Source organism: Bemisia tabaci, chromosome 2 (assembly GCF_918797505.1).
Source record: "Bemisia tabaci chromosome 2, PGI_BMITA_v3".
Taxonomy (NCBI): domain Eukaryota; kingdom Metazoa; phylum Arthropoda; class Insecta; order Hemiptera; family Aleyrodidae; genus Bemisia; species Bemisia tabaci.
This window is the reverse complement of record NC_092794.1, coordinates 35,938,658-35,960,327: the sequence shown is the minus strand read 5'-3', so window position 1 is coordinate 35,960,327 and position 21,670 is coordinate 35,938,658.

Here is a 21,670-nt window from a genome sequence, read left to right as displayed (position 1 = left end):
TTCCTCCCTCCCCACCCATCATTTTCCGGCTGCAGTTTGTTTACCCGTTTTGCAACCGCACTCAACCAGCCGTCCACCTGAAGCGTCCACCGGGTGTCTCGAAAGTTGATCGACAATATTGCCGTGGTGGGGCTCTTCTACTAAAGACCCAAGTAGGGCTTTATAAAATAGAGAAGGAAAATAAACATTACTTAAGGGAGTCAATTGCAAATTTGGCTTTATTTTTTTTTAAGCATCGGTATGTTGAAGTCCTAATTAACTGATTTCTTGGAATTCTAAAACTTTGCTGATTCTCAGCTAGTCATTGAAGTCAGTGTAATAATTAGATTTTTAAAGTAATTACTTTTATTTAGTTAGAAGTTAGTTTTTTATTAATCTGAGGTTGGATATTTTTCTTTTTCCAGTATGTGAGACTGCTTGTTATCTTCCTGCCGAACGATCGTATTAGTGGAATCCAAATATAATGCTCTTAATAGTTTCTGCTCAGCTCATCCTGGAGACTGATGTCCCTCTCCTCAATGTCTTCATTTCTGAATACTTATTTTCCAGCAAACGAAGGTAAGCAAGGAATAAAGAATGAAAAAAAAAGTTTCATTTATTTGAAGTCTAAGCTTTGAAGTGATGTAAAAGAAGCAATTAGTAGAGCAGCAAAGCAGAACAAATTTAAGGGTTTCAGCAAACGAACATATTTTATTGATCTCATAATCAGAACATTGTTTGTACATAGCCTACATTTAGTTATTTTCCAAGATCACCAAATAAAATGTAAGTGAAGATGAACAGACAGGACTTGAAACTTCATTAACATTTTGGTTGCTTCAAGAGAGAATGCGAAAATCTGTCAAATTCTTGAATGTTTTCAACAAAAATGATTTGAAATATTAAATAACAAAATCTTAAACTTTACCTACATAGTACAATACATTATTTTAACATTTAGGTATCATGAGTTAAATCTCTGTGCAACTTACCTACATTTTTCTGAGGAAAATCAAAAATTGTCTAACTGCTCCTTGAGAATAAATATTTCTGAAAGAGAAAAACATCATCAGCCTCCTGGCTGTCTTATGCATAAGAAGCGATTTCTAAGTACGAAGTTACAACAATGAATAATCAACAATATCACACCAAAAAATATTAATCTATGGCTACATAGGACACATCGTTACAAAATTTATCATTACATAATTATCTTTCTCACATTTTGCCTTCTTTTTAATAGGAAAAAGAAACAAACCAAGTCATGGCGTCATAAGAACAAAATATCCACAAAGAAACATATAAGAACAGACTCTTCTTAATTCTTGAGATGAACACAGTCTTTTAAATTTCTGAGTACTACCGTCAAAAGAAGAGGGGAAACACTGGAAAAACAAATGGCAAGTTTCAAGAACTGGTGCCTCTCACAACAACATCACAATATTGCAATCGATAAATCTTGTCATTGCAGGTAATTAATGCTCGCCACTTACTAGTTTTAAGCAAAAACTAAAAGAGCCCTCAAGCTGATCATGCCCTCCAGAAGTAGGAAGAGCATTCCCTCACGGAGCGCCCACAAACACTCTACCTTCTCACTTTTGAAATTGGTTTGTCACTTTTGAACTACCTCTTGCCTTCAATTTTGTCGGGAGAAGCTTCGAAACTTTTTTCCTTCGAGCTTGTACTGTTACTCTCGGAGTGTTTTTCAGTACCTTATTCCTTTCTCTTATTTTAATCAGAGTAATTGTTCGGATGAAGTAACTGAGTACTTTATCTGGAACCAATGCTGGTGTTTGTGGTCTGGCAAGATTGAAAAACCGCTCAAGCACCTGCGGTTTCCGGTCCATACTAGTTCCATGGAAGGCATCATGCAATGCATCTACCTTCTGCATTGCCTCTAGGAACTCATCAGTGGGTATTGTCAGATGATTACGTGTTCGGAACTCTGTCCACGAAGTTTGCTCCTTCTCGGATTCGGAAGTGACGACTCTTGATGGTCCTGCAGTCTCTTCGGAGACATCCTGAGATTTCTGGCCACTCTCTAAATCCTTGTTCACAAAGGTATCCTGTCCAGTTCTCTGTCTTTTTGGACTAGTTGCTTCCTCCTCCTCTCCATCTTTGGGAGTGGTACGCTTCTGCTGCGGTTTTTGCAACTCAGGATACTTCAAGCGAAACTTGAAAGCTATGAAGCCGACGAAATCCCGAAAAGCTTCCTTCTCGATTTCATCCAGAATTGCTCTTTCCTCCTCTGGGCGCTCATCTTCTGAGTCTTCGCCACCACCAGTCTCTTTCACTACCTCCTCCAAGTTGGCCATCATTTCAGCAGTTATGCACGTGGCACTGTCAGGTTTATTAGCAAATTCTTCAGCATTTTCTTCTTCAGCATGTGAGTCATTATTCTTTGGCGCGGAACCAGTTTTAGCATGTTTCCTCAACGTCTTTGTAGGGGTTAAAAGGTTGGACTCTTGCGTTGGCTCCTTTGTGTTTCGTCCTTCTACAAAAGCGACACTTGAATGTCTGCCAAGAATGTAGTTTTTCACGTGATTCTGAACGTCCGTTGGAAGTGGGTCATCGTTCAGACCACCAGCTCTTCTTAAAAATGCAAAAAAATTCTCAAGACAGTCTTGATTCAATCTTTCGGTAAGGATATACTCGATTCCATAGGTTTCCTTTAAATATTCATATAAACCTCTGAGAGCATTGATGGAAAATAGGACTCCTCTTTGGCAAGGTAGAATAGCCTTAGGAATCTTCGGTTTAATCTCCCTCATATCCTTTACCATCCGATACATTTTGTCAAGAGCTTCATTTTGTTCTTTTAAGTAGATGCCATATCCGCATCGTTCCTTTTTAGCATCGAATTCGTTGCTAGAATTGGAAACGTCAAACCAATCGTTTGTCGTTCTGATAAATCTTGCTGCTGCTGCATAATTTCTGTATTTTAATTTTCCATTGTCGCCACACCACTGGATAGCATTTGCAACACTCTCTGATAATAGCCGCACAGCAGTTTGCACACATTGTCGCTCATTATCCTTAACATCAATGTGTTTTTGACATATTTTGTGGCTTAACTTCCATATTCTGGTGTTTAGCTGAAGTAGCTCTTCAATTACCATTTTCGAAATCGGCGTGTACTTTCTGCTAAGGACATTTTTGGGACTACCGCTGTTGCATGGTTCCTCAATATCTTCTTCCCTTGCTTCGTCTTCATCTGGAATCAGATAGCCTGTATCAAGGAAATGATCTCTCAGCTTTTTTATGAGGTGAGGAATGTCCGCAAACCAAAAGATCTTTTTCTCGGGATCGCAAGGATGCTGAAACCAGGGTTTTTCGATATCCCACCAAAAATCTTTGTATAATCCTCGGTTTTCTCCTGCCATGTCAGAAACAACTGCAACAACTGTGTATCCTGCTTTGTACAGTTTTGCAATTAATTCATCAAGGAGATCTTTGGTCATCGGCTTATCAAACCCAAAGTAGATGGGCTGCTTGTAATGCTCCATCAAACCCCTCATCATTACTGTTAGAACCTTTTTGTGGGGCCCTATTATCCTCTCATCATCAAAATCAAAACATTGTTGTTCACGAATTGACATTTCATCAAAGGACAAAGTTACAAGCCGATTTCTTTCTGACTTTTCTTTCGCTTTTATTGCCATTAAATTAATTACGTCATCCAAAACTCCTTCTTTGACTCTAACCTTTTTGGCCCATCTCAGCAATGTCTTAGGGTGAGCATATGGGTGCTTTTTAATTAGCCGCATATACTTATAGGCCTTTGGGCTTATGCTATGGAAAGAAATCATTTCTGAAATGTCCTGCGGCGCATATGAGGGACGAACCTTGATTCCTTTGCTATCATTTATGATTGTCTCAACTTGCCCCGGGGAGAAGTATTTCAGCAGAATTTGTTTGGTGGCTTTCTCAGTTCTTTCATCTCTTTCTTGAAGTTCCTTTGCCTGCCGTTCTTGCTTTTCCAAGAGACTCTCAATATAAGATCTTTGCCTTTTAAGCTCCTCTGTTGTTGCAGCAAGCCTTTCTTTCAGCTCTTCATTCTCGAATCTGCAGCAAATAAAATATAATGTGAAATAGTGATACGGACTAAAAGCTTAGTTTAGAAAGCTCGCATGTTTTGTATTTTTTAATCTTTTGAAAATTTCTGGAAGTATAAAAAATGTGTTTTCTTCGAGGAAAATAGTTTTCAGGCTTTAGGCAAAAATTTAATTTTTCTCTGTGAAATTTTTTGGGACCTATCATGAGGATAATGTTGGCAAATGTTGGGTTGTTTGAAAACAAAACATCTCTTGAATTATTTTCAGTGGCTTATCTCTCAAAGCACAAAAAACTTTGAAACTTCAGTAAGACTGTTAGTCTCTTTGTGATAGTTTTAAAAGCACCAATAATATTTTCGAATCACAAAATTGTATCAGCCACGATCAGTTTTCCTCTTCTTTGGCTTATTTTTCTTTAAAGTTCGGTCGCTTTTGAGATGATAGACTTAAGCAAGATCATCCAATTTTATTTGCTCAATATAAACAACAAAATGTGACTTACTTCAATTGGAGAGTGCTGATTCGCTCGCCACTATTAATTGATGCTGACCTCAAGAGCTCTTCATTCTCTTTAGAAATTTTTTCCGATTGCTGTGTATTAGCTTTTTGACGTTCTTCGCTTATATTATCCCTAGAAAAAACAAAAACACAATCATACATGCTGTCAGGCAACCAATCACTTCTTTCCTTGATAATTCTAATCACCTTTTATCGTATTAACATAGTGTGCAATTCCCAGTACCCTGAACAAATTAACTCTGTAAGTCCCAATTAAATTTTGCGAGTTCTTTCTGGTTTTGCCTCATCCTGTAAAGTGATTTATGAGAACCAGATAATTTCCTTTTTTTTAGTCGTGCGGCGAAGCCGTATAGACTCTAGGTTTCGCCGGAGGCTAAAAAGTGTCCACACTTTTAGGCTAAGTCCAAGAGGAGAATTTTCGAGGAACCAAGTAACATATGAGGTATTGATATCGGTGCATTTTGGCCCAATGGAGATGTTACATGTGCGAGGAATTTGCAATTTAACTGTTGATTCTTGTATAAAAGTTTGCGAGGAACACAATGGTGCCACTGGTTTTCTATGAAATCATCTCCCAAGCTCAAAAAAAGCTCTCAAGTTGAGGCCAAAATGGAGGGGATATCCCACCTTACCCTGAGAGTCCACGTCTACATGAAGACAAACTCTCCATGCAAAGATAGGGAGCAAATACATTAGCAGGGTTGCCGTGTGTTTCAGTTTTGGAGTCCCCAGATAAATTGGTAGCCCTGTCAATGTATTAGCTCCCTATCTTTGCATGGAGAGTTGGTCTTGATCTAGACTTGGACTCTCAGGGTAGGGTGGGATATTCCCTTCATTTTGGCCTCAACTTGAGTGCTTTTTTTTTAGCTTGGGAGATGATTTCAGAGAAAACCAGTGGCACCATCGTGTTTCTCGTGACCTTTTACCCAAGATTCAACAGTCAAATCGCAAATTCCTCACACATGCAACATCTCCATTATGCCAAATGGAATTTCTGATCATTTAGCCATGGTTTGGTAGCGTTTAGCAATCAACTGTGACCATAATGTAAAGAACCCACACGGGTACCTTTCGGTGGAATGTCGCCCTATGGCATTCTATATCATCAAGTCACTGTTGAACATTTACTGTTAAGTAGCGTTTAGCAACCAAGTATAGCCAAAATTTCCAGAACTCATACCTCAGATGTTCAAAGAGTGTTAACATGTGTCGCCAAATGGAATTTCTGATCATTTAGCCATGGTTTGGTAGCGTTTAGCAATCAACTGTGACCATAATGTAAAGAACCCACACGGGTACCTTTCGGTGGAATGTCGCCCTATGGCATTCTTTATCATCAAGTCACTGTTGAACATTTACTGTTAAGTAGCGTTTAGCAACCAAGTATAGCCAAAATTTCCAGAACTCATACCTCAGATGTTCAAAGAGTGTTAACATGTGTCGCCAAATGGAATTTCTGATCATTTAGCCATGGTTTGGTAGCGTTTAGCAATCAACTGTGACCATAATGTAAAGAACCCACACGGGTGCCTTTCGGCGGAATGTCGCCCTATGGCATTCTTTATCATCAAGTCACTGTTGAACATTTACTGTTAAGTAGCGTTTAGCAACCAAGTATAGCCAAAATTTCCAGAACTCATACCTCAGATGTTCAAAGAGTGTTAACATGTGTCGCCAAATGGAATTTCTGATCATTTAGCCATGGTTTGGTAGCGTTTAGCAATCAACTGTGACCATAATGTAAAGAACCCACACGGGTACCTTTCGGTGGAATGTCGCCCTATGGCATTCTTTATCATCAAGTCACTGTTGAACATTTACTGTTAAGTAGCGTTTAGCAACCAAGTATAGCCAAAATTTCCAGAACTCATACCTCAGATGTTCAAAGAGTGTTAACATGTGTCGCCAAATGGAATTTCTGATCATTTAGCCATGGTTTGGTAGCGTTTAGCAATCAACTGTGACCATAATGTAAAGAACCCACACGGGTGCCTTTCGGCGGAATGTCGCCCTATGGCATTCTTTATCATCAAGTCACTGTTGAACATTTACTGTTAAGTAGCGTTTAGCAACCAAGTATAGCCAAAATTTCCAGAACTCATACCTCAGATGTTCAAAGAGTGTTAACATGTGTCGCCAAATGGAATTTCTGATCATTTAGCCATGGTTTGGTAGCGTTTAGCAATCAACTGTGACCATAATGTAAAGAACCCACACGGGTGCCTTTCGGCGGAATGTCGCCCTATGGCATTCTTTATCATCAAGTCACTGTTGAACATTTACTGTTAAGTAGCGTTTAGCAACCAAGTATAGCCAAAATTTCCAGAACTCATACCTCAGATGTTCAAAGAGTGTTAACATGTGTCGCCAAATGGAATTTCAGATCATTTAGCCATGGTTTGGTAGCGTTTAGCAATCAACTGTGACCATAATGTAAAGAACCCACACGGGTACCTTTCGGTGGAATGTCGCCCTATGGCATTCTTTATCATCAAGTCACTGTTGAACATTTACTGTTAAGTAGCGTTAAGCAACCAAGTATAGCCAAAATTTCCAGAACTCATACCTCAGATGTTCAAAGAGTGTTAACATGTGTCGCCAAATGGAATTTCTGATCATTTAGCCATGGTTTGGTAGCGTTTAGCAATCAACTGTGACCATAATGTAAAGAACCCACACGGGTACCTTTCGGTGGAATGTCGCCCTATGGCATTCTTTATCATCAAGTCACTGTTGAACATTTACTGTTAAGTAGCGTTTAGCAACCAAGTATAGCCAAAATTTCCAGAACTCATACCTCAGATGTTCAAAGAGTGTTAACATGTGTCGCCAAATGGAATTTCTGATCATTTAGCCATGGTTTGGTAGCGTTTAGCAATCAACTGTGACCATAATGTAAAGAACCCACACGGGTACCTTTCGGTGGAATGTCGCCCTATGGCATTCTTTATCATCGAGTCACAGTTTAATAGCGTAAATAACCCAAGTAGCATGGATTGCAATTTCATTGCAATGGATTGTGAGTTGATTGCAATTTTTGCTTGTTGCCTATACGTTCATTTGAAGGCGCTTAAAAAGTTGCAATTTTATTGCAATAAGTTTGCAAGAAATGTAGATTATGCTTGTTGCCTAACCTTCTTTTTCAAGGCACTATAAAGATTGCAATTTCGGTGCAATCATGTTGTAACAAATTCACGCCATGTGCCTGGCATCCAATTCTCTAGTTGTTTTAAAGTTTTTTCGACTTGAATGTCTCACCTAACCCATATAGCCCAACATATTTGAAAATATTGTCACCTTTATCAAAATATTTTCATGGCAATATTGTAATTAAGATATTTTCAAAATATTTTTAAAACATTTTAAAGGAATATTTTGAAAATGTTTACAAAAAATATTTTTAAAATAATTCAAAAATATTGCCTGTAAACATGCATGTTAAAAATATTCCTTAAGAAAGTTTTGAAAATATTTTAAAAATATTTTTTGAAAATATTTTTAAGTTCTCAAGTTAGTATGTGGTGTAATTTACACCGGTGTAAATTTAGTGTGAGTACCTATTACGTGATATCGAAAAAAAAAATCAGACAAAAAAAATATGAAAAAAATAAATAACACGAAAAAAAATAAATAATAGGCAAAAGAAAGAAGCCTGAGAAAAACGGCGTTAATCAAATCTATGATGAATGTTGAGCCACGCACTGACGCAATGCATGCGATAACAGCCTTAACAGGCGTGATTTCAACCCAGCTCATCATCAGCTTCCTGTAGCTCAGTGGAAGAGTGCTCCGCTCTGACATTCGCGGGTCGAGTTCAAGCCCACTCAAGGGCGTCCGGAATTTTATGCTGCTAAACGTCGTAGGACATTAGGTAAGCATGGGTTCGAATTATTATAATTTCCCCGGAAAATTTAGGGGTTGAAATTTAAAGGTCGTCAATATTGAATTTTCTTTGCAAAAAAAAAAATTGCAACTTTTTTACAATGAGGGGTCAGATGTTGTAAAATAATTGCAATTTTCTTGCAAGAAAGTTGAAATCATCTGGAAATTATATTTCAATTAAATTGCAATTTTTTCGTTGCAAAATGCTACTTGGGAAGCAACCAACGGTGGCCAAAATGTCAAGACTCCAAACTGGTGCTTTTTGGCTGAATTTCGCCCAATAGGATCTTTGATGATTTATCAGTAATGGTTGATGTTTATGTTGATTAATTATTACTGTCTGAAAGTGAATCCTGTGGGAGAATATTATAGGGTTGGTTCAAACAAGTTTTAGATTTTTTTTCCTTAGCGCTAATGGACCCTAAGGGACAACTTCAATTCATCGAACTAAAAGTTTTCAATGTTCATAACCATTTTTTAACTGTCAGAACTCTCTAGACCACATTTTATTCATGATGAATTTAAAGAATATCGCTGTCAAAAGTTGAGTTCTCCTTCAATTTAGCATTTTTTGTCATTACCTTGAAGACCATACGGAAAGTGCTAAATCTACGGAAAACTCAACTTTTCACAGCAATATTCTTCAAATTTATCATGAATATAATGTGGTCTAGTGAGTTCTGACATTTAAAAATGGGTATGAACATTTAAGGCTTTATTTTCCTTGAATTTAAGTGGTTTTTCAGGGTCTACGGTAAGAAAAAAAAGTCTAAAACACGTTAAAAGCTACTTGAACCTACCCTATAATGTTGAGCTATGACTTCAACTTTCATGAACCCTTACTTGTGCCTTTCAGCTTGATTTTGCTAAATGGAATTATTTATGATTGAAGTCGTGGTTGAGTTTACTATGCTGATAAAATATCATTGGAAACTTTAGGTTTCACTATCATAGTCCTCTAAAAATAACCATCAGCATTACTGCACCAACCAAAATCTAGCCCAAAAAAAAAAAATAATTCGGCTGAAAAAGTAGGAGAAGTTGGGATGTGCAGTCTCAAAATAAAAATACCTAGCTGTGATTGGACATAGCTTTGCTTTCATTGAGACTTTCAAATTTTATGAATAAAAAACAGTAAGCGTTTAGCAAAAACAGTTAGTTTTGTCCTTACCCGTAGACCATACAAAAAGAGCTAAATTGAAGGAGAACTTAGCTTTTGACAGCGATGCTCTTCAAATTTTTCATATACCTATACAATGTGTTCTAGTGAGTTTGGATGGTAAAAAATGGTCAGGAACATTTAAAGCTTTATTTTCCATGAATGTAAGTTGTCGTTCAGGATAGATTCTGACGACTAGATCCTTACTAGAGTAAGGAAAGAAAGTCTAAAATTGTTAAAAGTCACAGAAAAACGCGAAAAAAGAAAAAATTTGGAAAAGGAAGTCAAATTTACATAATAATTAAATTAACATAAAAATTTCGTAAAAAGTATTGGAAATTACGAACAAATGTATTGACGTAAAAACTTTATTAAAAAGAAAGTTAATTTTAATTAAGAAAAATAATCTTGGTAAATCAATTTCTCACGTAAATTTGACTCAAAATTCATTTCAAAAACAGGGCTGGATTTACCTACTTGCCGCCCATGGGCCGGATTTACCTACTTGCTGCCTATCGGCCACCTGTATTTTGCCGCCCCCTTCTCATTCGTTTCGAAACATCAATAAAAAACAACTTAATCGGCCCGAAACAGTAACAGAGAAACAACTTAAAACGGGACTAAGGCCGCAAATAATAAAAAAGAAACACATAAAATATAATAAGAAACCCGGGACGTTTCGCAGGGATCACACCCGCATTTTCAACCGGCAAAACAAGAAAAATTAAAAGAAAGGACACTATGCCCCTCACTACTACCAAAAGTTCGCACGGAACTTTGCGCGAAAGTTAAGTTCCGTAAACCTATCTATGTGTGAACAAGGCCTTCCATTTGTAAGAAATGAAGGTAAAAATTATGCAAGAACAAACATCAGTGTGGTTTAATAATTTTAACTTCCGCCGGCGCGCCGCGCTGACCGCACTGTGTTTGGCACAATGCGTGAAGTATTCGTACAGTCTTGTAGGCGTTATGCGTTTCACGCCGACCGCCGCACAGTGGATTGAGTCAATTAGAGGGGTTGGACATGAAATTTTTGACAAAATCTGCAAATGTTGATGTTTATTTCGTCACATTTTAAAGTTCAAGGGGTGATACTGGAAGAAAATATCACGAGAAAACCAGTGGAACAGCTTGTAGAACATAAGGTTCTTGTATAAACGGAGTTATGAGCGTTTTAAGTTCCCAAATTTTTTCCGACCTCTCTCATTGACTCGATTCACCGTGCGCCGCGCTGAGGGCTTCTCCTTTTTATCTCAAGTCCTCATCATCACTGCTGCACCGCTCCATGCCAAATTGCGTGTTTAGTTTCTCTCTTAACTCGACTAATTAAAGGTGCTCTTGTGTCACCGAAAGACGCTTTCTCGTTTGTAATTTTTTTTTTCTGAATCCGATTTTTTTTAAACCTACATTTTAAAAAAATGCAAAATTTGCCGCCCCCTGCGTTAAGAAATGAGAGATGCCTTACTCCATTACCCAATGCATCTGACGAGTTTTTCAATTCAAAAAGGAACGTATGACACTCCACAAAGAAATCACGTTTGAAGCGCAAACCGGATAAAACACGATTTGTCAAAAGTATTCATTAAGTGTTGCACTTTCCACAGAAGTATACTGCACAAAAATGTCACTGTAACGACTTCCGGATATGGTTGCGACCAACTTAAGGCTCAAAATTTTGATTTGTTCGCTCCCTAAAAAAAAATGGTCCATCTCAGTAACTGTCCTCACCACAACTGACGGGGGACTGACTGTGATTCCAGGGTCACATGCAGGCTGTCGGTGGTCTCATTGTTCAGGGTTGAAATCCTTCCTCTTATTTAATTGTTTTTTAAATAAACCTATGCTAGGACACTATCCCTGAATAACAAACAGACCAATTTGGCTGCAATGCTCCGAGCCCTGCACGTGTGAACTTGAGTCATTCGTTTTTACGACTTTTCCGAGGGTCGGTGGCCGCTAGCCTAGCCCCGCCGCCCCCCGCCGCGGGCCGCTGTGAGGCCGCGATTGCAGCCTTGGGCCTCGCTTTGAGACCCGCTCGAATGAGGCTCAATTTGGGTTCGGGCTTCGGGTGCGATTATTCTATCGTCTAGCGACTGGCCACTACGCGGCCCAACCCCTCGAAGACGCTCCGCGCCACCAGACTATCGATATTTTAGACCAAAATATTGTATCGATATTTCAACGTTTCTATATCGTCCGTATCGATACATTTATCTCCAGAAATATCGAATCGATTTTTCTTTCTTTCTTCTGCTGAGTTGTGTATTTTACACCTCGGAAAATCGGAAATTATGGTCAATTTTTCATAGTTCGGATTTCGGATTTCGCTGGCCAGGTTGTACAGACCTACGTCACAGGGTAAACAAACCTCAAGATGCAAATACCTCCTTTTTTATCTCTATGTAGGTATAGGACTTTTCGCGTGGCTGCTCGACGGTTTGTTAATCTGTGGAGGTTAAGCTACATTCACGCGTCGCAAGCAACCTGGCGCGTCTGCTTCTTGCTACTGCGAGCGCGCCTTCATTTCCTCCCGCACGCAACAAGGACAACCGCGATGATAAAGAATTCCATTCGGCGAAATCGAGCCGAGAGCAGGCACCACGAGTATACAGGGTGTTCGAAAAGTCCCCTCCCCCCTCTAACTTTTGACCTAATTGAGGTAGAGATTTGAAACTTGGAGGGTGTTCCTAGATCAAAGGGAGCTACTTTTTGACCCCCCCAAAATTTGGGGGGGGCCCCATTTTGGGGGGTTACGGACCCTAACTTTTAATTTTCAAATGGGAAGACCCCCTTTGTGATACCTCGTTCGAAAGAGTATAAAAAAAGAAAATTTTTCGCGCAAACCGGAAGACATTATCTCAAACCGTTTCAAAATGGCGGCCGGTCAAAGTTACGAATGGCCGAAAATTGGCACCTCTGCTATTTGCACATGGATTTGCTTGAAACTCGGTATCTGGGGGTATTTTGGCACGAGAAAAACGAATTTAACGTTAGATTTCCAAAAAAACCCTAATTTTTCAAAATGGCGACCGGTTTAGGCTCAAAAAGGCCGACAATTTGACAAACTCGATTTTTTTGCCAATGGATTCACCTGAAATTCGGTATCTGGGGGTATTTTGACCCGAGAATAACGAATTCAACGTTAGATTTTGAAAAAAAACCCCTAATTTTTCAAAATGGCCGCCGATTAAAGTTCAAAATGGTCAACAATTGGCAACCTCGACTTTTTGCCAATAGATTCGCCTGAAACTCGGTGCACGCAACCGCGATGATAAAGAATTCCATTCGGCGAAATCGAGCCGAGAGCAGGCACCACGAGTATACAGGGTGTTCGAAAAGTTCCCTCCCCCCCCTCTAACTTTTGACCTAATTGAGGTAGAGATTTGAAACTTGGAGGGTGTTCCTAGATCAAAGGGAGCTACTTTTTGACCCCCCCAAAATGGGGCCCCCCAAAATTTTGGGGGGGTCAAAAAGTAGCTCCCTTTGATCTAGGAACACCCTCCAAGTTTCAAATCTCTACCTCAATTAGGTCAAAAGTTAGAGGGGGGGGAGGGGACTTTTCGAACACCCTGTATACATATGGGTTATTTTAGTGATGGGTGGGATTTTATTTAAAATTCCTATGAATCCTAGGTTTAGTATTTACTGTAGTAAACAATTATCAATTATTCCATCACTTCTTCGGATTATTTATTTTTAATCAATCTATATTCATGTGAAGTGTAGCTCATCTGCATTTTTCTTTCCCTGGAACCTAAATGTATATTATGAATTTGAATCCATCAGAAACTAAGTCAGTCAAAATCAAATTTAACTACATACGAAGTGAAAACGATTTGTATTTCGCAAATCAAAGTGATTGTTAAAGCAACCAAACTGTGTCAGAAATGTTCCCAAATTACTGGGTAAGGCTTTTATCAGCTCATCATCTGATCCAATAATTTTAATTGTGGCATTTCATTCGGCATGTCGCCGCACGACTTCTATGATACTCAAAGTCTCACATATATAATTTGAAAGGGGGGGTCTGGGGGGGCGGCGCCCCCTCAGCAGGTAGCTTTTGCTACTTGTTTTTCATGGCTTGTCGCTCCAATTTCTTTCAAAATGGCCCTTTACCTTATGCAACAATGCTCAGAAGTTTGCTTAATGTCCTTGTCTTTTAATGGATCAACATTGCATTAACTTATTGAAAAAAAGGGATACGTTTTGAAAATTGAAATTCAAATCATAACCGGAAAAGCTACTAAAACTTATTTTCTGATTGTATACTAAAAGAGTAAGGGGGGGGGGGGGTGTAAATTTGATAGTAGCTGCCTTAATATAGTTGTATTGTCTGCAGCAAACATCATGATAACTTGTCCAGTAGATCTGTGAAAAAGACTGGAACAAGAAATAAAAATTTAAAAAGGCAGAGAGCCTACAGTACTGAGACCAGTTCCTGTACATATAATAAAGTGACTAAGAATTGGATTTGAAATAAACTCACTTGGACTCACTGTCTTCAGAATTTAATTGTTGGATGACTAGATTATTTTCCTGCATTAATCTGTTTATTTTCGACACAGGACTCTCTGTATTACATGCATCTGTGGATGTGCAAGCTGTGTGGACGTGCGAAATCTCCATTGAAGATGAGCCTTGTTCTTCTGGAATTTGTATATTTTCAACATTTCTCTCTGACTCAAATACTTCACTGCTAGACAAGAAAGAAGAAGAAAAATAGGAATTAAGTATGTTGATGAAACAATTTACAAACAATCGTTTTAAATGGTGATGATCAAAAATCGAATTGAGAGATTGCAACTATGCACAATGCAAGAATGTAGCAGATCTGACTACAATTTCGAAACGGTAGATGACTCGAATGATTTATTACTGTGTCATCACTTTATTTTTTCTAAAAAAAAGTCAATACTTTCGATACGATAATATATATGTTGTTGAATTTTGGTCAATTTATCAAATCTGAAAAATGTACCGTTATCTATATTATAAAAATAAACTTTGGTGAAAATTATATGTAAAAAATAGAGTCAACATTTAGGCATTTGGAATTTGCAGCTGCTGTTTGTTTCAAGGTTGGAACCACTCATGAATCTATTTCTGCCTTTTATTGGAAAAGTTTTTTGCTGTTAAATTTGTCAGTAAAAAATTATGGTAGCCAACTTAAAGTTTTTAAGTCTAGTTTTAAATGTTTAATCATTACAATTGTAAATTTAATCAGATTTTATACCTTTCACGTGGTACGGTGTCAGTTGAAGATGAAGTTGCAAGATGAAGAGTTGGCACAGCGTCTGGGCTTAAATGTCTTTGGCGAAGAGGAGACCACCCCATTATTCTGTCCATGAATTTTTTTCTTTTGACTAGATACTTCTCCTCAAAGTGTTTACTGCATATTCTCACTGCAAAAAAAGAAGATTGTTATGCTTCCCACATTAAAGTGCTTTAGTGAATAAAATTCAATAACTGGTAGATTTTGTACATAAATTATTCCTCCCTTTTATGAAATCAGCTATCTTGCCCTTGAATCCTGCTTTGCCTAGATAATGAGGAATGAAAAAACAAAAACTCTAAAAAGCTGCCAAATAAAAGTATTTCTCTCTCTTACCATGCATCCTGACAAGTTAAGGAATGCATCCAAAATATCCAAGAATTTCTTTATATTTCTTTCAAGAATTGCATTTTATTTCAGCTTCAATATTTTCTATTTATCATGCAGAGAAATCGTTGGGGCAGAAGAGGGGTCGCCAATCAGCTAATGTTTCAAATGTCATTCTCTGAATTAGTTTTGTTATGTCTATTGTTTCATTGATGTGATCGTTTATCATTGATGAAAGTAAGAAAATGTGTATAGCTATTGTAACATTTAAAAATTTTTGATAATACTTTATTTATTATAAGACAAACTAGTTAAAAAAATCGCTCTCAAATCTTCTTTAAAAATATTTGTACCACAAGTGAAAAAAATAAACAGGAAATCTCAAGAAAAACCACCTGTCTGTTCTTTGTATAAAATAAATCATAAGTGAAGACTTGCAACATTGCAATCAGAGTCACACGGTGTCTGACTTTAGCCATCAATGTTCTGATTTCAGATGAGACCCTAATTGAATTTTCAAAATTGTTGATTGCCACTACGTTCTAGCAAATAAGTAATTATGAATATAGGTAGTATCCTTCAACACATTTTGAAGAAGGTTTTTTTTTTAGTATAATTACTTCATCGAAAGAACAAAATATGCATCTGAACCAGTCCTATGTACTCTTGTAATTTTTTTTTTTAAAAGAAAATCCGGAGAAAACATCTTCAGAGTCTAAAAGAATGTTGGCACCAGACAGGAAAAGAAGAAAAAAAATTAACTCGTTGGTTAGCATGGAGTCTTATGGAGGAATACAAATTTAAACCTCTTTTCCTCCCCGCTCAAAGTTGATGCGACTATGTGGGTTTCTGCTGAATTCAGTCCTTTCCATCATTGCACTCGTTACTCTGTTTCACTCGGCCAAGGAAACTTTTTCTGCAGAGCTAACTGGAGTTGATGGGGTACTTGGTGGTGTTTTCTAGCATGGATCGATGCGCTTTCATTCTAATGATGCCTGCTGTTAGAACTGGGAAGCTTGTTATAATGAAGACTGCTTTCTGCATCCTGTCAAAACCCCCACGACACCCCATTAAGGAGGCGCATGGTATATTGCAAAATATATTGCCATCTTAAGGAAAAACGCTGTATTAACATTCCAGAGTTGACAAATTTCCTCCATTAGAATTTTTGTTTTTGAGGAAACTTAAGAATATTTTTCCTTGAAATTTTCAGGAGCTTTAGATGAAATTGCGAACCAACTATCTGAATAATTTGAAGAAAAATATTCAAAAGTTTACCAAGAAATTCAGTTTTTAGCAATAGAAATTCGGCAACGTCGAAAGGTTCATACTGTGCTCTTCCCTAGGACGGTAGCATAGGTACCTGCTCTTATTCCCCATAGTAGAGAAATTTTTCTTTCTTCAAGAGTGCACGTAAATAGTGCGTAAGAGTGCCGTTTCAGGAGACCATTTTTTTGTAAGGTAGTTGAACTTATCGAGTAACATGAATTAATGCCATTTACGGCTAATGAAGGTAAAAATATGTGTACTTACAATCCTTCTTGTCCTGCTGGATGGAACAGGCCTTTAGCCACCTGCGCCTCATTTGCTCATTCCGTGGAAATTGGAAAAATTTTACGCCATCCTCTTTGTGCTTGCTGTGGCTATTGCACACACTACATTTCACCATTTTCACTCTCAAACACACACACTCTCAAAGAAGAAAAAATATGCATGAAAACGAAGAAAGAGAACTAATTGCACTTACACTTGCACTTTGTTTACAAAATTTGAAGTCAAAAACAAATGAAGGGGTTAACATTCACGTGACTTTTCAATAACCGTACCCCTCCCGCCTGAATGTCCGCGAAACCCACCCGCTGACTCGCGATTCCCGCGTTCCGCCGATTGTTTTAACAGCTGATTTGTTGCCACGTGCTTTCTCGATTTTTTGCATCATCAATCCAAACTCCCCGAAAGTAAAATGGAAATAATAATTGGATTTTGAAAATAACTATGACCAAGACAGATTCCTGGACTTACTTACCTTTTCTTCAGTTGTGCTAGGAAGGGCATTCTGCTTGATTAAGTAAGATGAGGAATTTAAGATAATATGATGATAAAAGACATCCGAAAAAAAATTCTAAATGTGTTCAATCAATAGATATTTTCATAAGTTGTTACAATAAATAATGTGTGCATAATAAATTGCTATTAATAGCATCAGTCTGCCTGCGCGCAACTCGCACGAGACGCGTCAATTCAAACTTCGCGCTACTCGGGGTCCCACTAGTACGTCATCAACATGGCGCTGAAATGGGTGATTGTACCAACCTCCTTTTAATCAACCTTGGGGGTTTCCGGTGATCAAAAAAATCCGGAAAAATTCCTGTGACATCAGGAGCCTTAGTTCTTTCGATTCAGCAATAAAAAAAAAAAATGGTGCAACAGGCCCACTGTCTTGCTTGGTTTAATACAGGCGTAGCGAAGCAAGTCTGGAACGCCGTTCGAGTCAAAACCTTTTTTCCGGCGCGCGGAATAGAAAAGGCCGTTTTTCTTCGAAAAATTCTGATTTTCCAGATTCTTCACCCAAGAGGTATATGCATTTCCCATAAGAATTGGGCCCAGAACAGAATCTGGATTGCATTTAGCAAAAAGGAACCACTAGCATTGCTGCTAAGATTGTGCAACTTCATCCTTTGCAATAATATTGCGGAAATTGTGAAAAACTATGTAATTTAGATGGTAATTGTTGTCTTAAATTTACAGTTTTTAGCGAGTAAACTAGAAACTATTAAGGGATAATCGAGTTTTTCCTCCAAGACGAAAGGAGTTTCACAATCTTAGCAACATTGCAATGCTAGTGGTTCCTTTTTGCAAAATGCAATCCATCTTGTCATACCTTCACCATTTGTAAAGGAAGGTCACAGAAGCTCAAAAATGGCAGAGTTTTTGATCCAGCCCCCCGTGGGGAGGGTGGACGGGGGGGGGGGGGGTCAAGGAAAAATCAACTCTTGGTCATAACTTTTGAACGGTTGCAGCTGTATCAAGTTGAACTTTTTTTAAATGAAAGAACAAAAAAAGACCTTTCTATACAATATAAGTAATTGACAATCGGTTAATTTTTGGCTAAGTTATGGCTCATCAAATTTTTTGAAAAATTTTAATTTTAGATTTTTCAATTTCTCAACGTGAGGGGTCGCACGAAATGTAATGAATATGTGTGCAAAAGATAGCCCTTGTTTGTCTCTTTAAAATGCGCTAGAAGAGATGTTGGGGAAATGATTAGTTTCGGAGTTATGCTTTATCAAAGTTGACGCGACAGGGTCCCAGTGGCGTGCGGTGGGTTCAGTGATAGGGCAAGCTCTAGCGTTCGCCATCGGAGGGGGGGGGGGGGGGGTTAACGTAGCCTCTTTCCCTTCCCCCTCCCTCTAGCCTCCCTAGAAAATTCTTAAAATTTTACTCTATTTGCTCTATTTTTCGGATGAAATCTGATGGAACGTATCGTCTTGAAAAACTGTATTTTTATTTCTTTCTCTCTTATTTATGATTTCGTTTACTCAACTTGTTTCGAATGTTATTGAGCATTAGAGGACGGCTCCTTACTCATAACTCCTAATTTTGCCACTTATTTGAGGTATTATAGTCTTTATTCTACAGCATTAAAATTTTTTGAGTTACTTAAATTTCCCCCCTAAAAAAGGCTTTCTGCATTTAAAACATGATTGAGAATTGTCTAATTCATCACCAATTAGATCCAAGTGAGCGAAATTTTATAGAATATAAAGGCATTTGCTCCGGAGGAATAATTACAACCGCGACGGAAAGAGGGAACAGGATAGCGCATCGGAGGCAGAGGCAGCGCGCTGCGGTGACGGGCCAAGAGGTGGCCAAGAGAGGCGAGCTGCGATCGCGCAGCGAAGGGCTCGGACTCGGAACGTACCGCGCTCCCCGCCTGCCTTGATTCCGCCGCCGAGCAGTGGCTCTCCGCTCAGCTGATCGCAAGCGACTCTCCAGCGCATGAGTTGGCCCGTGTTCAGGCCGCGCAGCGCGCTGCGCCACCTCCATCCGCTCTGCCGCTTTCCTACTTTGGTGGCTCTATACGTATTTCTGTCTCCCTCTCTTTCTGTTTTAATGCAATTTTCTTACTGAACGCATTTTATAAATTATATTTGCTAAAATGTAAAACATTTAATAGGTGTAATTTTCTTCTTTCTTTTGAAATCTTTGGGCAAGCAGTGCTTGCCTTGCTTATCCGGACCGCACGCCACTGCAGGGTCCGTATATGGGCCCCGGGCCAGAGTCCCGCAGCTGCGACCGGGAGAACCCTGTTTCACGCTGATCTCTGTAATTTTTTGACATTTTACAGCTATTTGACCATTTAGTAAGCATACATATAAGGATGAATATGCCATATAATTTCCCTTCCCCCCTTTTATTATTTTAACTAAACCATTCTGGGATTTAGAAACGGCGCACTCGCGATTGGCACAGCGGTGCATCCAGAGTGAGTTGGAGGGGATCGGGGGGCATTTGCTGATGTCAAATGGGGGGTCTGAGGGATACCCCTAGAGGAAGGGAGTTTTCCGGGGGAGACCCCCCTTCCTTTAAAAAATGTTCCGTTTCCAAATTCCAGAATGGTGTAGATGAAATAAATTGCCTCTGGAAATAAAAAAAAGGGGGGAAGAGAAATTATACATGGCATATTCATCCTTATATGTATGCTTACTAAATGGTCAAAAAGCTGTAAAATGTCAAAAAATTACAGCGATCAAAGTGAAACAGGGTGCTCCCGGTCGCAGCTGCGGGACTCGGGTCCGGGGCCCATATACGGACCCTGTCGCGTCAACTTTGAAAAAGCATAACTCCGAAACTAATCATTTCCCCAACATCTCTTTTAGCTCATTTTAAAGAGACAGACAAGGGCTATCTTTTGCACACATATTCATAACATTTCCTCACGTTCAAAAATTGAAAAATCCAAAATTAAAATTTTTCCAAAAATTTGATGAGCCATAACTTTGCCAAAAATTAACCGATTGTCAATTTCTTATATTGTATAGAAAGGTCTTTTTATGTTCTTTTATTTAAAAAAAAGTTCAACTCGATACCTGCAACCGTTCAAAAGTTATGACCAAGAGTTGATTTTTCTTTGACCCCCCCCCCTCCCCAGGGGGGGCTGGATCAAAAACTCGGCCATTTTTGAACTTCTTTGACCTTCATTTACAAAAGGTGAGGGTATGACAAGATTCTGTTCAGGGTCTAATTCATATGGGAGATGCATATACCTCTTTGTTGTGTCTTCGATATATCTTCGCGAAGTTAGGTTAGAGCTGAATCAGAATGGCGTAAGTAGTGTTGTTCAATGGCATATAATAATTAGAGTACATGTATAGCGAGAGTATGGACAGATCGCTTCATGGAGGTCTTAGGGCCCAAAAGTGCAGCCATCTTTCTGATCAACTTCTAACACACTAAATTTCACTGCCAGTCTGCAGAATCTGCAGTTTCTCATTCTAACCAAGATGGCCAAGAATGTACAGAAATGAGCATTCATCCGCAAAAATGAGCAAATTTATGCAACAACTGAGTCAAATACTTGCTTTATAAACGACGGTTCGTAACAATAGTATTAGTAAATCGTTCTGGATAATTTAAATTCATAGGTTGGGTGAATTTCTGGGCCCTAACTTTATTCGCAGAAGCATCGGTGAAGGCCTGATGGATTTTCGGAGTTTCACATCTGTCCATACTCTCGCTATACAGGTACTCTAAAAATAATAATAAAATTTACATGTTCTCATTACTTTTTAACGTCCATTTGACAAATATCTGCACTGACCGTGTATCGGCTCGTAAGTTGTCTTCACTTCTTCAGTCCTCTCGTCTCAACGGTTAAGGCACCAATCATCAAACTGATGCCAGACTTACGCTCATGCCGCAATCACACGCTGAATATAGCAGCTGAATGTGGAAGTCAACAGTCATCGCCCAACGGCTGAAATTTCGCTAATTCGAGTTATTTTCATCCAGATGTGTGTCAAATCCATTTGAATAGCTCAGGCAAATCCAACATTAGTCCGATGGTTGCTGAGAATCTTTGTTCGGCATCGGGCCGATGACTTCCACATTCAAGTCACATTCAGCGTCTGATTGCAGCATCAGGCTGATCGTGTATTCAGGCCTCATTATTGACAGGGCTGCCACTTTATTGGGGGACTCTACAACTGAAACTACGGCATCATTGCTAATGTATACAACAATTTTGCTTCAGGGGTTCCCAAAGCTCGAAAATAGGCCCCGTCTCCACAACACCAAACAACTTGGAGCAAAATGCGATTGTTGCTTGTTTTTACAACATGTTGCGAGTGTTGCCACCGAACAAAATACGACTCATTTAAGGTTATATGACTTTCGAAATAGATGCTGGTTGGATGCCATCATCTTCATCAGGTCATTTCTACAGGCCTTGATGCACGATCCAATTCCCGAACCGAT